Consider the following 23,276-nt stretch of genomic DNA (forward strand, 5'->3'; position numbering starts at 1 on the left):
GATTTACCTTAATCATAGTATTTGTCACTACCCATAATGCACAAGAGAATTATGATAGTTGCACTCATGGAAGAGGAAAGTGAGACAAGGGGAGCCTTTTTGACTTACCCAGGATTATTTATGTATTAGAGGGAAGGGGAAATATTAAACATCTTACATCAAATACCTAAGGGCAGACTTAAAGATTTCTAGTACACTGCTGGCGACTGCCGATCTTTTAAGAAGAGACCTTGCAAAGGAGAATGAATGCTGTCAGAAACATGATTCATGTCATAAGGAATCTGGGGGCTTGGAAAGAGCTTATATTTCTTGTAAGAGTATTTTAAGCTCTTTAGAAAGTGGAAAGGTTCTCTGACAATCTTATTTGTAACTAAGTTATATCCAGAACTACAGGATTAGAATTCATGGCTCCAGTTTTCCAAATCTTCATACTTTTGTGAGTTCACTGACTATTTCAGGGCCATTTCTGTGAACTTATTTTCCCCCTACCCACTTGATAAGTGTTCACAGTGTAGAGGACAACCTTCTAGATCTTTCTCCATGTTCATGCAATCACATACAAATATGAGTACAAAGACCTGGAGGGTTGGAGGTCTTTGTGCTTTATAAAACAGGGTCTATTATTCTCTCATAATATCATAAAAAATCTCCAAGTTAACCAATAATGATTTAAACAAATCTTTAATCACATCTCAGGCATTCTTATAACCTAACTAATCTATAATCTATAATGTATTGACACATAGAGGAAGCACTAAAAACAATGCTCCTATACACATTCAATATACATACTCATATGTGTGTGCTGGTGTTTTTATTTTTACAACATGTATGCCTTCATATATTGTATACTGGTGTTTTTCTTTGACTAATCTATCTTCCCTTCCCAGGGGTGGTACTACCAGGAGAAAGAGTTTGTATACTTTTAATAAAGATTCTCAGACTGTCCAGGTATAGTGGCTCACACCTGTAGCCCCAGCACTTTGGGAGGCCGAGATGGGAGGATAGTTTGAACCCAGGAGATCAAGACCAGCCTAGGTAATATAGCAAAACTTCATCTCTAAAAAAATAAAAAATTAGCCAGGCATGGTAGCACACATGAGTAGTCCCAGCTATTTGGGAGGCTGAGGCAGGAGGATCACTTGAGCCCGAGAGTTTGAGGCTGCGGTGAACTGTGATTATGCCACTGCACTTCAGCCCGGGTGACACAGTGAGACTCCAACTCAAAAAATAAAAAAGATTGCCAGACTTCTTTTCAAAAACATAAACAATTTATATTCCCATTAGTTATTGGTCCCTTTTAATTAACATCCTTACAGGCAGTAAATGTTTTTATTTTTTTCACTTTGGCTAGTCAGAAGAATGATACCTTATTTACATTATCGTAATAGTAGTGAATAGAATATCATTCCAGCTGCTTACAGGATACCAGAATTTACTCTTATGTGAATTACCTATTAATAATGTGGCTCATTTTCTTATGGGTTGTTTGAATTTTTCTTATTCATTTATAAGAACTCTTATGTCTATCACATGCATTGCAAGCATTATCTCTATCTGATGCTCAACTTGTTAGATTGCTTTTGTCATATTTCAATATAGATGTTTTTAAATGACAACCAAATTACATTCTAACCCTTAGGTTCCCAAAAAGGGGGAGGAAATCAGTAGAAAATCCCCATTCTGTAACTGCTAAATCTAAGATTAAAAAATCAAATAAAACACGAACTTGGAAAGGATCCAGTATAACTAAAACTACATGTTCAAGAACGCATTCTTCATCTTTGGCACAAACGCCATCTTAACCCATCCCTGGCTTTAAAGACTGCAGTCACACAGTCAGCAATGTAGCTGATTCCATCCTTTGACACAGATGTTACTAGCGTGTTGTTCTTTGTAATTCTTCAATCTGGGCAAAGCCATAGATTGGGAGTTTTCAACTACAAATACTATCTGTGCTCTCCATAGGATAGATTATTTGATCAGAACATAAATATAGACCTTGTATAATATTCTGAGCTTAGAAAATATCTCCAGCATCAGCAGAATCAAGAATATGAAAGACAGCAATGTGGTCATGTATATATGAAACCGGGCGAATTTGCAGGGAAGAATTGACTGTCTTTAATGGTATTAGGCATCAATGTTTCTCATCATTTTATTCATATTTTTCATTGTTAAATTTTTTTTTTTTTTTTAGTTGGAGTCTCACTCTGTTGCCAGACTAGAGTGCAGTGGCATGCTCATGGCCACTGCAGCCTCAACCTACTGGGCTCAGGCAATCCTTCCACCTCAGCCTTCCAAGTAGCTAGAACTACAGGTGTGCACTGTCATGCCTGGCTAATTTTTTGATTTAGTGTAGAGACGAGGTCTCACCAAGTTGCCCAGGTTGGTCTCAGACAATCCTCAGGTTGGTCTCAGACAATCCTCTCACCTCAGCCTCTCAAAGTGCTGGAATTACAGGTTTGCGCCACTGTACCCAGCCTCTCACTACCTTAGAGAGAAAAGCAAGAAGGTTAATAATGGGGTGCAATTAACCAGAATTAATTAAGAGTCTCCATTCTCTAGATCTGTCATCTTCCAGAATTTTACAAGTCATAAAGTGACAGGCTTTGGGTTAGGTGGCTAGAAAGAGAAATGTATTTATCATTCTATCTGACTTCCTAAGTACCTTTTAGTGTTGTTGTGATTGTTTTTAACTTGTTAAATTTTTATCACACTATTATTGGGATCACCAATAAAGAGGATGTTCAATGATGTCTCTAATCCCAAACATAATAAAATACAATTAAGTTTTAAAAGTATAATAAATTCCCTTTTTCCCTCACTGACCCAATCTCAAAGGCTGGATCAACTGTAAAATTATGTTATAAAGCTAATTTCACAGGAGGTTGGTTCTTTGAGTCTCAAAGACCACTTGCAAGCGATCATTCAAAATCCTGCGTAGTTGAAGCAGATTCCACCTTTATATTTAACTGCCCTTGTTGAACTCTACACCCTTCATTTAAGGATGAATTATCTGAGATCTTAACACCACTATGCAGCAGAGAAGGAGAAACATATTGTTTTAAAATCCATGCTGTACGCCACTCAGGGTGCTGAAGGTCGACTTCTTCCCTTTCCTAACTTGACTTGTTCTAAAAGACATTCTTAAGAGGTGATCCTCAATTGCTATAAAATCAGTTTTTAAAATGAAATCTTTTTCATTATTTACAAACTACTTTCTACAATGCCATTTTACCAATAAAATGATTTGCTGGATAAAAATGCCTTATTCCAGCCGGGCTCGGTGGCTCAGCCTGTAATCCTAGCACTTTGGGAAGCCAAGGAGAGTGGATTGCCTGAGCCTGCGGATTCGAGAGCTGCCCTAACAACTTGGCGAGACCTCATTTCTACAATAAATTAAAAATCAGTCAGGCGTGGCAGCACGCACCTGTAGTTCAGGTTACTTGGAAGGCTGAGGCAGAAGGATCACTGGAGCCCAGCAGGTCGACACTAGGGTGACCGTGAGCAGGCCACTGCACCCCAGTCTGGGCGACAGAGTGAGACTCTATTTTAAAAAAAAAAAAAGTCTCCTTCCTCAGTTACCTATTTTATCCCTGAGTTCATTTATTTGAAGAAATTTTTGATCACTGTGCCTTACAGATGATGCACAGGCTTTTCACAGAGGCCTCGGTGTGGATTCTAGAAGCTCACAACTCATTTCTTCTCAACATACAGCCTGCCCCATATCCTGCTTATAGTAGAATACTTCTGCCTCAGGGAGTTCTAATGGCCAGTGCCAAATCTTATTTTCACTAACTATGAGGAATGCAAGCCTTCAGCTTTACATTAATAGGCCAAATGCATTTCCCTCTGATAGAAAATCTAAGTTCTAAGCCACTGATAAAACTCTGGTGACATCCTGAGCTTCGTAAGTTTGATCCTCTTACAAAAGGTGTTAGCAACGCAAGTGGGGTTCATGAAAATCCTTACAGGGAATCAAGCACCGAGTGGCTCTTTGCCTCAAATCACTAACTGCTGCATTTTATTAACAGCAGGTCACAGAGTCTCTCACCCACCACATCACAAATGTCCATAGAGACTCAGAGAGTCAACACGTCTGCCTGTGGCTGCCGGAACTGACACAGAGAACGTGAACTACATCAACAAGAAGAGGTAGTGGGCCTCTCAAACACAAAATTTCCCCTAGTGCCAAATCCCTGCAGGGAAAAAATAACAATTAATAGAGCAGTGTAGAGTGAAGAAGAAAACAGTAGAACAAATTTCTAATGTCAGAAAGTAGCAATCTGGTAACCTGGAAAGATCGTTAAAACCCACATCTTACCTTGACCAGTGCCTCCCAAGACTGTGGTGAACAGCCTGCTATTGAGAAGAAAGGAAGCCTGAGCTGATGATTGGCAGAAAAAAGCAAAATAAGTGCTGAAAAGAAATCACATGGAATACTTCATTGTAAGAGCCTGACCTTATTCTCTATAGCCAGAATGGCATTTTATGTTACCACAATGGAGAATTCTGCTACTAAGACGTGGAATGAAATCCCTCCAGGGAAGAATTACCTTTGGGACTTTCTGTCACTTTTAAGATAACTTCTGAAGTATCAGAGCACTACTATATCAAATGAAATATTATGAGAAGCTTTCCAACAGGTGCCAACACCCTCCTCAAACACGCCAGCATTCTGTCTGAGGCACACCTTCCCTTTCTGCAGTCTCTCCTAGGTGGGAGGCCCTGACTTCAAATACTGTCAATATGACAATGACTCCCAAATATATATTTCTAGTCTCAATCATTCCCTGGTTGTCCAGACTCCTGTATCTCACTGCCAACTTTCTCTACCCAAATGAGAAATAAAAGTCTTCTACTCAAAATTAACAGGGCCCTAGGAGAATTCTTGTTTTTCCCCACACTTCCCTAGAGTTTCTCTGTTTCAGTAAATGGTCGACCACCCCACACTTACTCAAGTCTAAAACTTACAATTCATTCTTAATTCACCTTCTCCTCTCCCCAAATGCCCAATCCATCAGAGCCCACAAATTCCGCCTCTAAAAATGCCAAAGCTACCCACGTTTCTCCTTCCCCACTAATGACGCTGTAGTCCATGCCACCATCACTCCTCCACCATCTGGGACAGCATTCTAGTTGTTTTCCTGCTTCCCTCCTGCTACTCTACAATCCATTCTCCCAAGATTGACCATGACAACTTGAAAATGTTAACAAACTGTGTCCTCTCACTGCTTCTCCAATGACTTCTCAATGACTATAATAAACATCAAAGTTTCGTGTCCCTGATCACAATGTCCTATACTCACTAGCCCTTGACCAGCTCTATGGTCTCAGTTCATGCCACTGTCCCCTTCCCCACTACACATAAGCTAATCCAAAGTCACCCCTATTCACTCTCTATCACGCAAACCTATCTAAATTCTTTGCATGGCACTTTCCACTGCATGAAACTTTTCTTATTCAATGTGAATGTGAAAATACTGCTTATGGTCTAACTCTCCCACCAAAAGCACATGCTGCAGGAGAGACAGGAGCTTATGAATACCCACATTGTCTAACCAAATCTCATTTACTGTATGAGCACAAAAATATGCATATCTGTGTAGAAAGAAGGGAGAATGCAGGTTATTTCTCACTGTCAAGTTGGCTGCAATTTTCAAGAAAAGTGGTTAGCATGTTACACCAATAATAGAAACATGATTTCAAATCAGACATTAATTGAGATGCCCGCTAGTCCTTGGTGACCCCCATGTACAGGAAGAGATGTTTCAGAGGCATCATTTGTTTATACAGATGTCTGTCCTTGAGGGATTCTTGTTTGAGATCAACCACCAATCATGTGTTTTCTGCAAGGAAATTACACAGGGAGGGTGGGTTCCAACCCTCAAAATATTTGCCAGCTCAGTAAAATAAAACCAAGACTCTATTTGAAGAAGCCTATAGCTGCTTTATTTTGCAATAAAATTTAAAATGGGTGGGTTTTATTGCTTTATAATTCTTTTCTGTCATAGTCTGCCATGGGGGCTCCCTTGGAGTGCATTTGGAAAATAAAAGGGATAAATCATGTGTGGGTTAAAAAGTTGTATATTAATATTATCCACTGACTTCAGCCATCCAGGAAACCTCAGGGTGACCTTGGTTAGTTTCTTAACCTATCCACAACTTGGTTCACTCAGTTGTAAACTGTTATTTTTATGTAATTTTTATGTATGTTATTTATGTAAACTAATATATAATATTAGAACCTGTTTTTATGCTAGCTGAGAAGATGAAACACACACACACACACATACACACACATTATGAATTATTTCCAGTGTTTTATAAAATGTTTCAGACTTTGACATGTTGGAAAATACTTATGAAATTTGTAAGTTCATTGCTGCATTACAAGGAGCTGTTTAATGACTTCTACTGGTGAACATGTCCAATTCTTCCTTTGAATCCAAACACAATGACTATTGCAAGCAGGTGGAGGTGAACCAGAAATACCTACACTCTATACATTCTATATTTGGGAAACTGGCATGGATTCAAAAAAGGGCAAAGAAACAGCTACTCCAAATCAATAAATTTGTAAATCATGCACACGTGATTAGAAATGTTAGTTTCAGATATGTCTGATCATTTATGATTTGTTCAAGAAAATAACAATTACTTTGTAAATGATCTACCATAAAGACAGAAAATGAACAAAAGAGAGTCAAAATTGGAAAACACACAACACTTAATATTAAATGACAGAACTGAGTCAAACTGCCAACATTCATTTTCTTATTATTGCTATTATTAAGACGTCCCAGAAGAAACTTCTAAGACCTTTACAGAGACCTCTTTCCCACCTCGATTATAAAATAATATTGAATTAATATAACAGTACATTAAATAGAAAGTTATGAAAAGGAATGAAACCAACTCTTAGAAAATATGGCAGCAGGATAATAAAATTAGCCCATAACTACACACCAAATTAAGTTAAAAAGAAAGACATGCCAGAAAAATATAGAAAAGTGAAAGCTATTGAGGAGAAAAGAAATAGACCAAAACAGATGCTTCGTTCAGTGGTGATGTTTTAGAATGAGCCTTATGGGAAGCATAGTGTCTTCCATCTGCTTCACCAATGTTCTTTTCTCTTGGATGGCTGCTACTACTCAGTCAGGTTGGTGGATACATTGTATCTACTGGTCACAGCTGAGAACACACCGTCAGCAGTAGCACACAATTATGAGTTCAGAGATCGCTGATAAGAAAGGTGAGTGACTATGCATACTGCAGCCGGCTCGGTGGCTCAGCCTATAATCCCATGCCTTTGGAAGGCTGAGGTGAGTGGATTGCTTGAGCCTGCGGGTTCGAGACCCGCCTGGGCAACTTGGTGAGACCTCATCTCTACAATAAATCCAAAATTAGCCGTGCGTGGTAGCGCACACCTGTAATTCCGGCTACTTGGAAGGCTGAGGTGGAAGGATCGCTGGAGCCCAGTGGGTCGAGGCTGCGGTGGCCGGGAGCAGCCACTGCACTCCAGTCTTGGCGACGGAGTGAAACTCCAACTCAAAAAAAAAAAGGAAAGGTGAGTGACTATGCATACTGCATGTGTGTGTGTGTGTGTGTGTGTGTGTGTGTGTGTGTATGTGTGTGCATGTAGCACCAAGTTAGTGAAAAGTATTTATTTAAAAGGTGCTACGTAGCTGTGATTTTCCTGTATTAGGTAGATGGATGCTTCAGTAGTCTATCAACTATATTATCACAAATTAACAATTATGTTACATAGCTGTGTGTTAGTACACTGTTTTAGATATTTATTTCACTGATTGTAACCCTATCGTAGTACACATGTGCTACACATGTGCCCCAATGATAGCATCTCTATCTCTATCTATATCCAGCTTTTGTTTGTGTCTATCATATCATATCTATCTAATCTAACTATACTTATATATTCCATCTTTCTATTTATTCAACTCTATTTACATATGTTTTGTATTTATATATACATATACAAATATATATTCAACTCTATCTATCTAATCTATCTGACCCAGAATTGTGCTCACAGCAAGGTAGGCAATCTAACACATCAGTGTTGTCCTCTGGACATGTACATCCACATAACTATCTTACAGGAAAAACAACTTTAAGGTTCTGAGCCTGGCTCACCCCATGGCCGGACACTCATGCTGGGCTGAACTATTTTTACATTTAACGATATATACTCCTTGAATATGATACTGATGGAATTCCTCTGTGACACTGATAGTAGTCCAAATGCTCAGTTTAGGAAATGTTAAATGCCAGGAAGGAACTGGCATTGGATCCTATAGTGCAGGAATAGGGCCACATTAATTTTGGCCTATGTGCTATTTGAATATTTCACCTTCCTTTTCAGTTCTCTTAACTACTCATAGACGACCACTGGCGAGAAACAGATTTTGGAAAGAATTTAGTCTTTCCCCCTCTTTGATATGCTATCAATGAGGTTCCCTTATACTGAAAAACAGCAAGGGCTATTCAGAAAAGCAGTAAAATGAATGGCCCCAGTTGGGCAATATGGGGACAGTCTATAATGGCTACCAGCAAATCTAATTATTTAATTATTGTAAAATTATGCAGTAAACATCTTAAATCAAATGTAGTACAATCAAAAGGCTAGAGGAGCACATTTTATCACCCTCTTAAGGACCATTAGAGAAGTTATATTTTTAAAATTTCCATTTGAATCACTTCATTAAACAACACATATGTATTCAGTGCTTATTACGTGCCAGAGTGTTAAGTACTAAGAAGATAGATGTGATAATCAAGCCAAGGACCTCACAGTCTGAAGGGGAAGGATTGAATGAATACATAAAATACTACAATAAACCCAACTTTAAATTGTCATTGTAGGCACATGCACAGGAATGTGAGGACATGGAAGGTGCAACTTAATTCATCTGGTCATGGAGAGAGAAGAGAGGGGTCTATAAAGAAGGTGGCATGTGAGTTAAGAATTGGTGAACAAGCAAATATCCATCCACTGGACACTATGGGGAAAATTATACCAAATGTGTGAAACTCTGTTTGGGAGAGGAGAGAAAGAATCCCATTCTTTTTCCTGCAAACAAGTCCATAGACATCTAGCTCTGTGCTCAAATTCTAAATAGGGTTTTACTCACCCAGTTAAGAAAATCCCAAAAGATCCATCCATCCATCCATCCATCCATCCATCCATCCAACCATCCTTCCATCCATCCATCTATCAATCCAGCCATTCAACAAATAATTGTTGGTATTCTATTACATCATAAACCCTTCTCTCTACATAAGGATGGAGCTGTGTAGTCAAATGGACAAAAGTCCCACCTGGGAGGTGTTCACATTGGGTGGGAGAAGGTAGAAATTACACAGAATGAATAAACAAAATATCTCATATATCAGATAGTGCTAAGTTCTTTGAAGAAAAAGCAGAGAAGAAAAAGAGTGTTAAGGGACAGTTTCAATTTTAAATAATATGGTCAGGAATGTCTGGAGTAGGACAAGGAACTCTCCTTGGGAAGAACTGCAGGCACAGGAAGGAGTCAGTGTGAAAACACTGAGACAAGAATGTGGTTTCTCTGATCCAGGGTGAGCAAGGAGGTGAGTTGAGCTGGGACTAGGGATAGAGAGGAAGGGAGAGAATAAGGACAAAGATGGAACATGTGGTACCTTACAGGCCATGTAAGGATGCTGGCTTTCCATCCGAATAAGACAGCAGCCCCTGGAGGCTTGTGAGCAGAGGGCACTTCTGGTCATTATGTGAGGGAATGACTTGTTTCTACAAGGGTAGAAACAGGAAGATGATCAGAAGACCAGCGCAGTCATTGGGATCAAGATGCTGGGAGCTTAGACCAAGGGGGTAGTAGAGTAGGTGTTGAGAAGTGATAAGATTTCAGAGAGATTATGAAAGGAAAAAAAAACAAAGGTTTGTTGACAGCTAGAATGTAGAGGGAGAGAGAAAGAGAAGATTCAAGCATCAGTCCAACTGCTCCAACCTGAGCATGTAGAAAAGTGGAAGAATCGACTGGTCATTAAAAAAATGATTAACTCTACAGAAGGACGTGTGGATTCAGGGGAGAGAAGAGCTTGACTTGGACATGTTAATTCAAAGACATAAATTAAACATACAAGTCGTGACTTCAAATAGGCAGTTGAATGATAATTCTGGAGCTTAGAAGTTAGGTCCTGGCTGGAGATAGACTTGTGGGAGTAACTGGTATGCAAATGGTACTAAATATAAGAATGGATAAGCTTTCCAAATGGTGAGAATGGTGGGAAAAGAGACAAGGCCCAGGCACTGGCCTGTATAAAAAGACTCTGGTGTGTAGATTGCAGGGAGGTGACATGATAAGGCTAAGACAGAATGGGCAGAGATATGGGGTGAGACTGGGAACACAGAGTGTCTATAGTCAGATGGAGAAAATACTTAAGGAGGCAGGAAGAATCAATGTTATAAATACTTCTAACTTGTTAAGTATGATGATGACTAAGGCTTGACCACCAGATCTAGCAACAGAGCAGTGATTGGAGACCTTGACCCAACAGTACTGATGGAATGACTGAGTGTTCATCAAAAGGAAACAGAAAGACAGGAACTGGCCTGGGCTCGGTGGCTCAGCCTGTAATCCCAGTACTTTGGGAGACCTAGGGGAGAGGATAGCCTGAGCCCACAGTTTGAGACCCACCCAGGTAACTTGGTGAGACTTTGTCTCTACAATAAATCAAAAATTAGCCGGGTGTGGTAACGCACACCTGTCGTTCCGGCTACTTGAAAGGCTGAGGTGGAAGGATTGCAAGAGCACAGCAGGTTGAGGCTGCAGTGGTCAGGAGCATACCACTGCCCTCCAGCCTGGGTGACAGAGTGAAACTCCAACTCAAAAAAAAAAAGACAGGAACTAAGGGCAACAAATACAGGCAATACTTTAAAGGAGTTTTTCTACAAAAGAAGAGAGAAGTGGATTGTAGCGAGAGGGAAAATTAGGGTCCACAGGTCACTTTTTCTTAGGAAGGTAGATGCTTTCATTTTTTACTGAAAGATAGAGCAGAGAGAAGAAATGAAAACCGATAATGTAGGAAAAAAAGACAAGAATTGCTCAAGTACTATAGGAGTAAAGGAATGGAACACAGCTTGCCCAAGTTTGGGTCATGATTCTTAATCAGAATTCATCAGAGTGGCCATTAGGTGAGATGTTGTGATTGACCAGCTTGGGCAGGTGCCTCACCTTCAAACCACCGCTGTAGCAAGGAGGTGGCCTGCAATGAAAAGAGGAGGAGTAGTTCTCAAAAGGAATGCAGCCCCTGAGCTGTGAGCAGGGAAGTTATCCAATTTACTGTGGGAAAAAAAAAAAGTTGAGCTATGGTAAGTGACTTAGATGAAGCCACCTAAGCTCTTACATTTCAGCACTGGAAATGTAAGAGCTGTTCACTATTCTTAGATACTGTTATATGAAAATCTGGTGGTATTTGCTTCCCAGAATTTCCAACCATCTTTCTAACCTTTGCTTTTTCTGCTTTGGTTTAACCAATAGTGGTTACTGCTTGGGCTTTAAACAAAAGCAAACAAAGCAAAATGACTCTGATCCCTTCATGGGCTGGGAGGCTAAAAGAGACGCAAACACTCAGGAAACCCCATGAAAAGTTCCATTGGATAAAGCATGAGCTGATTAGGTTCATAGCCCTGCAGCTACAGAGGCCTCTCTGACATTCTGATCTAAAGAAGGCAATGCAGGAAAATCCCCAACTCCCATGACATTCAAAGATGCAAACACAGGGTCATTTTTCCGCCCTTAAGAAAGCTTGCCAAAAAAAGATCTTACACACAATGTGATAGAGAGGGCAGCATCCCTACATGCACGTGGAAATCTTCAAATCCAAGCAATTAACCCCACACACATCTGCCCCCCTAATGGGTGTCTGAGAATAAACAGCACACACAGGCCACTCCCCGTCTGACTCCAACACGAAACTAAGGAAAGAAAATGGATTCCGAACTCCACCACACATCTGTGATTCACAAATATTTATAGTAATCATAAAATTGGTGACCTTCAGGAAGATGACATACTTGGCAGACATTCACCTAAACAAAAGTGGGAAAAGGCCAAAATCCCCAGCAGAAGAGAACAGAAAGAGAGACAGGATTTCCCAAGTTCCATCACGGGAATTCCAATGCATTCTCATGTGGATAATGGAAGCCGACAATTCTCCTGTCGGTGGACTTTGGTAAGTGGCGTGAAGTGCTTGCGACAAACCAGATCAGGTCTGCACGGGCCTTTCCACATGGCCTCACAGAGATCTCCCATCAGGCTGACTAGACAATGGGACAGGAGAAGTGGAGGCTGCAGCTTTAGTGTTTCTGACATGATTGAGAATGACAGGCTAAACCTTTATCCCAAAACACAATCACTCAGCACGTTTAAGCAAGTGCATACCTCATGACAATAACATACACGGAAATGTACTGCAAATACTGCAGAATAAAACTCCTCTCAGGATTGTGGCATCAGAAGAAACACTGTCAGAAACTCCACACGATCTTGATTTTCTTTTTCATATTTAGTCTCTTTGTCTCCAGAAACTCAGTCTGGCTTAAATGCTTCTGATGATCACTCCTAAATCTGTGTTCTTTCACTTTCCTTATTTTACAGCCAAGTAATTTAAAAACAAAAAACAAAAAACTAAGAACTGATTCCTGGTCCAATCTGATCACAGCCAGGTTAATGTGAATCTCAGAAACAGAGATCTAAACCCAATCTTTGGGGAATGATGAATTTAATTCTACTGTATGCACATCCCAGCAAATTAGTATTTTAGGTGAGTGTTCTAAATCACATAAATGAGAGCACCAGTCTGTGTTTCTACGATTTGGCCGGACTTACCTTGGAATCCTACAGGGACCACATAGCATTTAACACAAACACCAAGAGTTAGGTGTAAGAAGGAGAACAGAAGCAAAGAACTGGAACAGTGACTTAATGATATTCAACATGAGTTATTTATCAATTTTTTAAAAACTGAAATATAGTTGTTAAAAATATAGGTAAGGGCTATACAATACCTCAAAATACAAAATTTGTCCTTTCCCTAACCAAGAGGAATAAATAAAAGAAGGAAAGAATTTCAGTTGTCCAGCTCTAAACTAGACCTCTATTTGAAGGAAGAAGAAATGTGCAGCTGCCATTTGTATAAATATTTTGATTGTCTGAACATCCTCACTAAATTAAAATTGGGGGATGATTTTCATCAGTAAGAAAAAAGAAAGGCAGAATAAAACACTGAGAAGAACTTAGAAAACAACAACTAATTATAAATATTTACTCCCTGAATTAAAGAGTTAAATGTTTTTAATATGATTAGTAGAAAGTAAATATTTTTACTAAATTTCTAAGTATTGATGGAATAATTATAAGGAAAAAAATTTGACATCACTAAAAACATTTCTTTAAATTTTAAAGGATAAAGTTAACAAGCCAATGAAATATGAAAAAAGACAATAAAGAGTTAATATCCTCAAAACTCAAGCTTTCAAATCTATAAAAAAGGTGTTGAGTCTCAGAAATTAAATAGTTATCAAATCTGGACAAATAATTTTCACACATTTGTTCTCTCTTTCTCTCTCTCTCTCTCTCTCTCTCCTTTCTCTCTTACTTTCCTCTCTTTTTTCATTTTTCTCTTTCTCCTCTTCTCAGAGTAGTGGTCAATGATCACTTAAAAAAATAAAAAGTAATATATCGAGTAAAAAAATGAAACATATAAAAAGGAATGATTATTAAGCTGATAAAAAATTAATAATGATATTCCATAAGAATAAAGTTTTAGCTAAGCATTCTAACATATTATTGGTGAAATATAAGTATCTTACCACCTAACTCCAGTCAGGATGTCTATCATCGATAACTCAAAAGTAATAGATGTTGGAGAGGATGCAGCAAAAAAGAAACACTTCTACACTGTTGGTGGGAGTGTAAACTAGTAGGGCCTCTGTGGAAAACAGTGTGGTGATTCCTAAAAGATCTAAAAATTGACCTTCCATACAACCCCTCAATCCTCCTGCTGGGAATATACTTGGAAGAACTCAAATCACTCTATAAAAAAGATACTTGCACACGTAATGTTTATCGCAGCATTGTTCACAATAGCAAGAACATGGAACCAACCGTGCTGCCCATCAAAAGAGGACTGGATTTAAAAAAAACATGGTACATATACACGATGGAATATTACACAGTCATAAAGAAGAACAACTTCACAGCAACCTGGATGCACTTAGGGTCTATAATACTGAGTGATCTATCACAGAAACAAAGAACTGAGAATCATGTGTTCTCACCCATAAGTGGGCCTTGAACAATTATTGTAATACTGTAAGAAAAGGATTGGCAGTAGCAGGAAACTGCCAGGAGGGGAGCGGGGAAGTGAGATTGCCAGTAGTGGAAATCCAGCTGGGGAAGGGGACGCACCTCATCAACAAGGGTACTTGCATAATGAACATTTGTATACCTAACCCTGAATTGTTCCCCACATCTTTAAAATTAAAAAAATTAAAAGGAAAAAAAAAGAAATATAAGTATCATTAAAACTTTTACAAAGGCAACTGACAGCATTATTAAAAGTCCTTGGTTTTGGATATAAATCAATGACAGCCATTCTGACCTAATGAAATAACCCTCAGTTAAAAGAGAGTTTTGTGATAACAACTGCTATTGATTATGAAGCATGTACTTTATGCGTCAAATTTCATCATCTGCCATTGCTTTTCAGGTTCATTTCAGCACAGTTTTTGATTTTTGCTAAATGGAAAAAACATATATGGCCAGCAAAAGTGGACAGTAAATTATATGAGAATGCCTTTACGTGATAAAATATTACATATGCAAAACAAAAACCTCATTTTAATACATTATGAAAACAAGGCTTATTAACCTTTGCGAGATTGACAGTAGTGGGAATCTACAGCGGGGGAGGGCACACCTCATCAACAAGGGTACCTGCATAATGAACATTTGTATACCTAATGCTAAATTGTATCCCACATCTTTAAAATTAAAAAAAAAAACAAAACAATTTGCAATAATATGAGGACACATGTATAGCACGTGAAAAAGCAGCATGCAAGACTTTATATCTAGTATTATTTCAACTCCATAAACTCTTATCAAAAATATACTATAAAAGACTACATTAAATGACAACAGTGATTATCTTTGGTGGAGGCATTATGAATGGGTTAATTTTTCCCTTCTTTTACACATTTTCATTAACGAACATTTCTTTTCATTTTTTCTTTCAAATAATAATACTGAAAACGTTAAAGAACATGTAGCTGATAAAGTGTAAGCAACCTCAACTCCAAAGATCATCTCTGTATAGTGCTTGAAACATATTAATATATGGACTAGTAGATTTTATAACATACATGACAACTCATGTGTAGAGATTATGTATGTGTGTATGTGTGCATATTTAAGAGGAATGGGATTATATTAATAAACTATTCTGCAATTTGTTTTCTCTAGTTAATAAGATACCATACATAGCTTTCCATTACTTTGATAATCAGAATTTTATCTTTTATATAATAGTTATTAAAGTAAAGAACATTTTTCCACTGCACATGAAATAAGTACCTGGAAACCAGTGGCTTCTCGAAAAAGGCATGTCTCCAAAATTTCTGCTACATCATACTACATCAGACCCATGGGCTTGCTACAATTACTGATTTCTAAGAATTAATGAATAGTTTCTTGCTTAAACTCCTTAAAGAAACACAAATTAATTGGTCTTCCAATTTTCTTTGGCTATCTTTATAGACGGTACAGTGGAGAGTCAAATATACCTTAGAGCGTCAGAAGTATGCTTTTGTAAGGAAAAAAGTAGGACACACCTACACCTCATTTGATATATTTGGCAAAGAGTATAGATACGCTATCTCATGATTTAAGAATGTCAATCCTGGGCTTGATGGCTCAGCCTGTAATCCCAGCACTTGGGAGGCCGAGGCAAGTGGATTGACTGATCCCGCAGGTTCGAAACCAGCCCAGACAACTTGGGGAGACCTCATCTCCACAATAAATCAAAAATTATACAGGCATTGTAGCGCACACCTGTAGTTCAGGCTACTTGGAAGGCTGAGGCAGAAGGCTCGCTGGAGCCCGGCAGGTCGAGGCTGCGGTGGCCAGGAGTGTGCCACTGCATTCCAGTCTGGGCGACAGAGTGATACTCCAACTCAAAAAATGAAAAAAATAAACAAACAAAAAAGAATGCCAATCCTGTGCAAACTTTTGTCTTTGATATAATAAGAGGAATATTTGGCACCAGAATATTTTAGTTCAACAGAACTATCAGACAGCCCTCTATAATCACATATTTGTCCTAATAGGTATAAATTGTATTACATATAAGGGTATAAACTAACAATATCACATCTATAAGCTATATGAAGACTAAAGCAGAAAATACTGCCTCAACATAGTTAATAAATGAGCTAAACATCCTAGATTAACAAAACACATAGAAAAGTAATATTTATCAGGCCCTACTTTGAAAGCCCCAGTTGAGGAGAAAGGGCTAATGTACTTGTGGACTATTTCAAACAACAGAACACCAAATGCACTTATTCCAAGAAGTCGGTTTTTGTTGCTACAGTAGACTTTATGATTAAATTCTGAACATCCTAACTAAATTTTGTAAAGGAACTCATACATACTGGCTGTTGAAACACCGTCATTCACTACACTATGGGATTTTTGAGCACTGCAAGGATCATAGAGATCAAAGCTCAACAAACTACATCCCATGAACTAAATCTAGCCTGTCATCTGTCTTTGTAAATAAAGTTTTATTGTAACACAACCATGCTCATTCATTTACATATTCCCTGTGACTGCTTTTGTGTGCTACAGGGCAGAAGTGAGTTGAAGCAACAGAGACTCTCTGGTCTGTAAATCCTAAAATATTTACAGTCTCACCCTTTTTTTTTTTTCTTTTTTCTTTTTTTTTTTGACTTGGAGTCTCACTCTGTTGCCCAGACTGGAGTGCAGTGGTATGCTCCCAGCCACTGCAGCCTCGACCTGCTGGGTTCCGGTGATCCTTCTGCGTCAGCCTTCCAAGTAGCTGGAATTACTGGCGTGCGCTACCATCCCTGGCTAACAGTCTCACCCTTTTTAAAGCAAGTTTGCCAGTTCCTGATTTAGATTGATACTTGAAAAATGGATTCCTTAATATTTAGTAAGAGCTTTTCTTTAAGAGTCTGAGTATTTTCAATAAGAAAATAAAAAATAACAGTGTATATCTGTTTTTATTCTAGCAGTATTAAGTTTAAGAGAGAAGAAAATTCCACTCTGCCTCTGACTATCTGCAAATCTTGAGCAGATTACTTAAACTCTGGGTCTCGATTTCCTCGTGTTAAGCGATCATAATATTACAACCTTCAAAGGGTTGTTATGAGAATTGAATACACATCACTCAGGACCTGGTACACAGTGAGAACGTAACAACTAATCCTCTTCTTATCATATTATGATGATCATCTCAAGAAAGCCAACACAGGCTCTAAATGGTTCATTCTTTCCAGTTCTCAGGGTCTGTGGTTCTCCCTGGAGGAGAGAATAGGAGACTGAGCCTGGCGAGTGCTGGGTAAATTCCTAGTTTAGATACTATGTGAACCTGAATCTATGTGGACTGGAGAAAGACACAACATATAGATCCCCAATTTCTTCTTCTATGAAATGTGAGGGCTAGACAGAAAAACCTCTTGTCTCAACTGAGTGTTTATATGTGTCACAGGGCCCAACTACAGGGTTCATTTAACCTCTTTCCTATTAGAAGAAAACAAGGGACTGGTAACTTATAATCACAGAGTTGGGACAGTCATCAGGTAAAGGAAATATTTCTAGGTTATCTATAATCAGCATGAATTGCCTGTCCACAGTGAGATGGTAATTTAGTTAGAGAGAAAAATAAGTTAATAAAATAAGGTAGCACTTTTTCTTTCTTTCTTTTTTTTTTTTTGAGTTGGAGTCTCACTCTGTCACCCAGGCTGGAGTACAGTGGCTGCTCCCAGCCACCGCAGCCTCAACCTGCTGGGCTCCAGCAATCCTTCTGCCTCAGCCTTCCAAGTAGCTGGAGCTACAGGCGTGCACTACCACACCCAGCTGATTTTTTGATTTATTATAGAAATGAGGTCTCGCCAAGTTGCCCAGGCGGGTCTCGAACCCACCGGCTCAGGCAGTCCAGTACCTAAGCCTCCCAAAGCATGGGATTATAGGCTGAGCCACCAAACCCAGTTAGGTAGCACTTTTTCAATGGCTGGTATATCTGATGAGACTTGGCCCTTTTCCCTTTCTTCACTTGTTCTTCCCTAACACCAACAACCCCCCTTCTCCTCTTTCATCCCTCCCCCTCTCCCAGTCACCCCAAAAGATGGCAACACCTAAGTCTAAGGTACTTAAGAAAGGCTTCAGTGAAGACAGCACAAGGGGGCCGGCCTGTGGAAGATCCAAGCAAGTACGATCGTGTGGGAGCAGACCACTGTGAAGTGGCTGGCCAGTTCATACACCATTACCAAGGGCAGAATCAGAAAAATATGTGGAGGCCTTATCAGAAGGATCCATGAGGGCATCATGAAGAGTCTGGGCCTTACCCAGCATGTACAGGAAATGACAGAAACTCCCAGAACAGGAAAGGCAATGACAGTGGTATGCACTGTGAATTTAATTGGGATAGAGCACAGAAGTAACTGCAGGAGAGACAGAGTTGGAGCTAGGGAAGCAATTGCACTGCACATCAGAAGGTGGTAAGAATTGAGGGTACTCTTTCAGGTCTTTGGGCTCCTGAGTGCTGTTGCCGAGGGGTTAACCCTAAGTAGTTTTGTCCTAAAGATTTCTGAAAGCTTGCTCCTTCGTTGCCATTTTTAACAGTAGAAATACATAAAGACCACAAGCTATCAAAATATCTCAAGCCAATTTTTTTTTCTTCAATTCCCAATTAGATGTCTCACTTACCAAGGAAAGATGGGGTGAAGACCACGTTTCCTCAATCATGAATCACTCCAAGACTCCACAGCCTCATGGGCATGCAAGCCCAGTTCTCACACACCAACACTTCAAAGAAAAACAGAGACCCTGTTAACCTACTATAAAAGAAGATGTGGTCATTGATTATCCACTCTAGGAAGTTCCACGAATGCCTTGGACACCCCGTGCAAGCTGCTTAAGCAACCTATGACTTGGAGCAGAGTGACGCAACACAGCTTGGTGGTCACAAACATGACAACCCTATCTCAACATCTCGTGCACCAGGGGTTTTTTTTCTTCAGACAAGAAGAATAAAAATTTGAATGCTGTTATCTGATGAAAACAAACTCACATGAAGCATCCAAAAGAGCCAATATTTCAAACCCACTGTAATTATTTAAACAGTCTAAAATTCAAACTCAGATTAATTATATGAATGTATCCATTCAGTGTTGGTTCTTACATTCCACTTTCCAGAACATGTATTATCTTAAGTGATGCCTTTCAAAAATAGGAGATAAAGGCAGAAGGTGGAGAATAAACTATGCTGGAAATCTGAGATTATATTTTATTGACATATTCATTTGTTAGGTACACAATTATGAGATTTCATAGAAAAAAAATTTGTAAGTCTTAAAAAACAACTCACTTTGCCAAAACCAAGTAAACTTGTCCTATCTCATTGAATTTAATCTACAAAAATATTGAAAACTCGACGTTGCAAGAGGATGCAGAAACGACCAAAAACACCAGCCTCCCTAGAAATGTGACTGCCAGAAGCTAAAGTAATGGGTGGCTTTCCATCTATTATCCATCAAAGAAACGTATCCAGTATCTGTGAAAGACGCCTATGACTTCAAACACTGCACCTCAGGGCTCATGCCTTTTCTGGTCTCCTCATTCATCTCATGTGTTTCTTCTCTTCCCACTCAGTGACTTCTGGCTGCTGTAAATTGGAAACACCCTGACGTTCTCCCTCTCCACCCATACACTTAGGAGGTGCTGAGAAGGATGAAGAGAAAATGAGGAGAACTTCCCAGAACATGCTGGCTATCCCTTTAGGTAACGATTCCCACATGGTCTACTTCAGAAATGTTCGAGAGACCATCTGCCTGCGGAAAATCAACTGAATTACGGCAGCTGGAAATTTACAAAAGTTTGTATCTGCTGAAATGCTGTTTTGGAAGGCCCAGCGTTCAGAGGCCAGAGAGCAGCAACAAGGTGGTATGACCTCTCCGTGAAGCTCACTGTCCCCAGAAGGTGCCTTTGGAGAGTTCACGGGGAGCGAGGGGCCACCCAGGGCAGCACACTGGGGAGTGTCCATGTGGAGATGCCCAGAGAGCCCAGGTGCACTCACTGAACAGCGTGGCCAATTCTAAGGTCCCAGCTGAGTCCTCGAAAGTCTGTGACATCATCCTTTGGAAAGGACAAGGCACAGATGCAAATCCTTGAAGCCAAAAGAGGAGTCAGGGAAGCATACTCAGGCTGAGAAAAATTCCTCAGAGCGGCCAATTTCTTTTTTCACAACTCCGATAATGCCACCTTTGGGTGTGGCAATAAAATATGTGAGCAGAAACTTCTTTGTTAAATGGCACATTTGAATACACACATTTCCTTGTAGTTATTTAGATCTTAGTTGGAATTTAAATAATAAAGTTGGACAGATCCACCGGTTACTGCCATGAATACCTGGCAATTTCTATAAGTTCCCACATGTCAGAATTGCATTAAAATAAGGGCTGGTAGGTCTCCCATCTTCCCCCAGTGAGGTCAAAGATGCGGTGATATGATCCACCAGCTGAACATCCAGCCATACTTAGAGAATATGGGCCAGTCTCTTAAACAGCAATGGAGATGGAGTCCAAAAAGAACATTGTGAGAATTCAGAATCAGTGATGCGACCAGAGAGCAAATACTGCAGGGAGAGAACATTAGTGCTGAATCCAGGCAGTGACAGCCCACAGCCTCGACAGCCAGACAGTGCTGGCCCAACCTTCAGACTTCAAAGCCCAGCCCCTTCCTTGTGAAAAAGCAACACCCACAGGACAGAGCTCACTTGGCTTGGGAGAAAACACAACTCCCTGCAGAGCTTGATGTCTAAACAGGAAATCAGTCCCAGCAGCAGGACTCCAAAGTATCCACCCTGAAGGGCTTTTGGACCATGCCTATGTTTACATCTACAGTGAGAAAGATATTATATCAGCCTGGCACTAGACAGTCAAGCAAGCAGCATCGGGACCTTCTACTCCTGAAGGCCAGCCCTTGCCTGGGTAGAAGCTGCCTGCTGCAGGAAGACAGGACACTCAACCAGTCACCCACGTGTACCTGGGAGGGTGCACTCAGGAGCAGAAATCAGAGCAACAAAGAAGAGGGCTGGAAGAACAGAAGACAATTCCGGCATGAGCTCTCCCATCCTCCCCCACTGAGGCCATGAATTAGCTAACACATAAACCACAAATCACTGACATAGTTTCTAGAAAACTGAAAAAGAACTCAAAAGGTAAAGAAACTACAAAGTCCCAGAGGCTAACTCTAGATTGGAAGTTGGGATATTTTAAAGTGGCATTTAACTACCCATTTAATAGGAAACTGCTTACGTTTTATGCTAACGTATAAATTTCCCTATTTGACTCAGTTCCATATTACCCATATCCTTTTCTCTTTTCGCTTAGAGCTAACCTTGTTACAACCTCTGAAATCCTCTGTGTCATAATTTTCAGTTATGTTCTGAAAAAAAAATGCCACCATGAACATCTGTGTGCAAAACTGGCACTGCAACATTTTGGACTTACTAACAATAAAACTTTCCCAGAAGTGTTGCCCTGTAGCTACCTTCACAAGCTCTCCAAATTGTCTCTAAATGGGAATGCATGAATAAAATGTATTGTCAATTACAACTTACTAAGTGCCCATCAGCACATGACTTTTTGCTAAAATACGCAACCTTCTCTTTGCCCAACCCACTCAGAATGAGGTAAAACGTGGATTTAAACATTCTTGCAGAGACCAAAGGCCAGCTGAGTGGCAACCTTTATCCAGCAGACACATAAGAAAAATTAACATGCCATGCCAGTCTTAAGAGCTCAATTTGGAGATTGTACAACAGTAAAATTACACTGGAAATAAAATGAAAATGGACAAGACCACCTGGCATCATAAAGTTTAGTGGAATGATGGAAAGAAACCCCACCAGATATAGGTTCAAGAAGTTATAAACTGCTGGGCCATGGTTCCCCAACTGGCAGCACATTAGTCCAGTGCTACTATTTTGATTGAATGAAACTATCTGGAGAATCCAGCACTCAGAAGCAGACTGGGGGATGAGAAAAATCCATTCACTGGGCCATCCACACTGTACCCCTTTCTTTCACTGCCTCATCCTGGCTGTCCTGGCTTGCATAAGGCTGCCTCTGACAGACTCTGTCACTCCCTTCAAATAGGCATGCCCCAACTAACTAACTGTGCTTGGAGAAATCAACACTCAACATTTAGGTTAAGAACAAGCCATTCAAGCAAAGTGTGGGCAACAGAAACACAGAACAAGACATCAAGGCAAGATAGAAAGAAAGCAGAAGTAAGAGTGGAAGAAAAGGAAGAGGGGAAAGAGAAACACACTAGAAGCAGCCTACAGAGATGATTCAATACTCCAAAATGCTGCAGGCTTTTTTTAAAATATTTTTTTATTACAAAACTTATTGGTTTTTTTCATGCATTTTATGTATATTCGAGGTTGACAACATGATATGATGGGATACATGTAGATAGTAAAATTATTTCTATAATGAAGTAAATTAACATATTTATATCTCACATAGTTATTTTTTGTGACAAGAGCAGATAAAATCTACTTATTTAACAAAAATTCCAAATACCATACAGCTATATTCACTATAGTTCTCATGTGTGCATAGACCTGTTTTTTTGTTTGTTTGTTTGTTTGTTTGTTTTTGAGTTGGAGTCTCACTTTGTCCCAGGGACTGGAGTGCAATGGCAAGATCGCGGCTCACCACAACCTCAACCTCTTGGGCTCAGGCAATCTTCCCGCCTCACCTTCCCGAATAGCTGAGTCTACAGGCAAGCACCACCACATTCAGCTAATTTATCTATAGAGACAAGATCTCACTATGTTGCCTAGGCAGGTCTCAAACACCTGGGCTCAAACAAGCCTCCCCTCCAACCCCCCAGCTTCCCAAAATGTTCGCATTACAGGTGTGAGCCACCATGCCCAGCCGTAGCCCTCTTTGA

General features: G+C 39.7%; 1 protein-coding gene across 1 annotated transcript in view; it reads right to left on the reverse strand.

The window, feature by feature from the left end:
• The window catches only part of LOC103267212 (semaphorin-5A-like), a gene marked incomplete at its 3' end in the record, with an annotated part of 229,540 nt that extends 210,421 nt beyond the window's left edge, over positions 1–19,119 (reverse strand). The window contains exon 1 of the mRNA XM_008064817.2: positions 19,020–19,119. The remainder of the gene's footprint in view (positions 1–19,019) is intronic.
• Positions 19,120–23,276: the final 4,157 nt, after the last annotated feature.

The sequence above is a fragment of the Carlito syrichta genome, unplaced genomic scaffold (genome assembly GCF_000164805.1).
Source record: "Carlito syrichta isolate Samal-C Ts95f unplaced genomic scaffold, Tarsius_syrichta-2.0.1 Scaffold308054, whole genome shotgun sequence".
Lineage (NCBI taxonomy): Eukaryota > Metazoa > Chordata > Mammalia > Primates > Tarsiidae > Carlito > Carlito syrichta.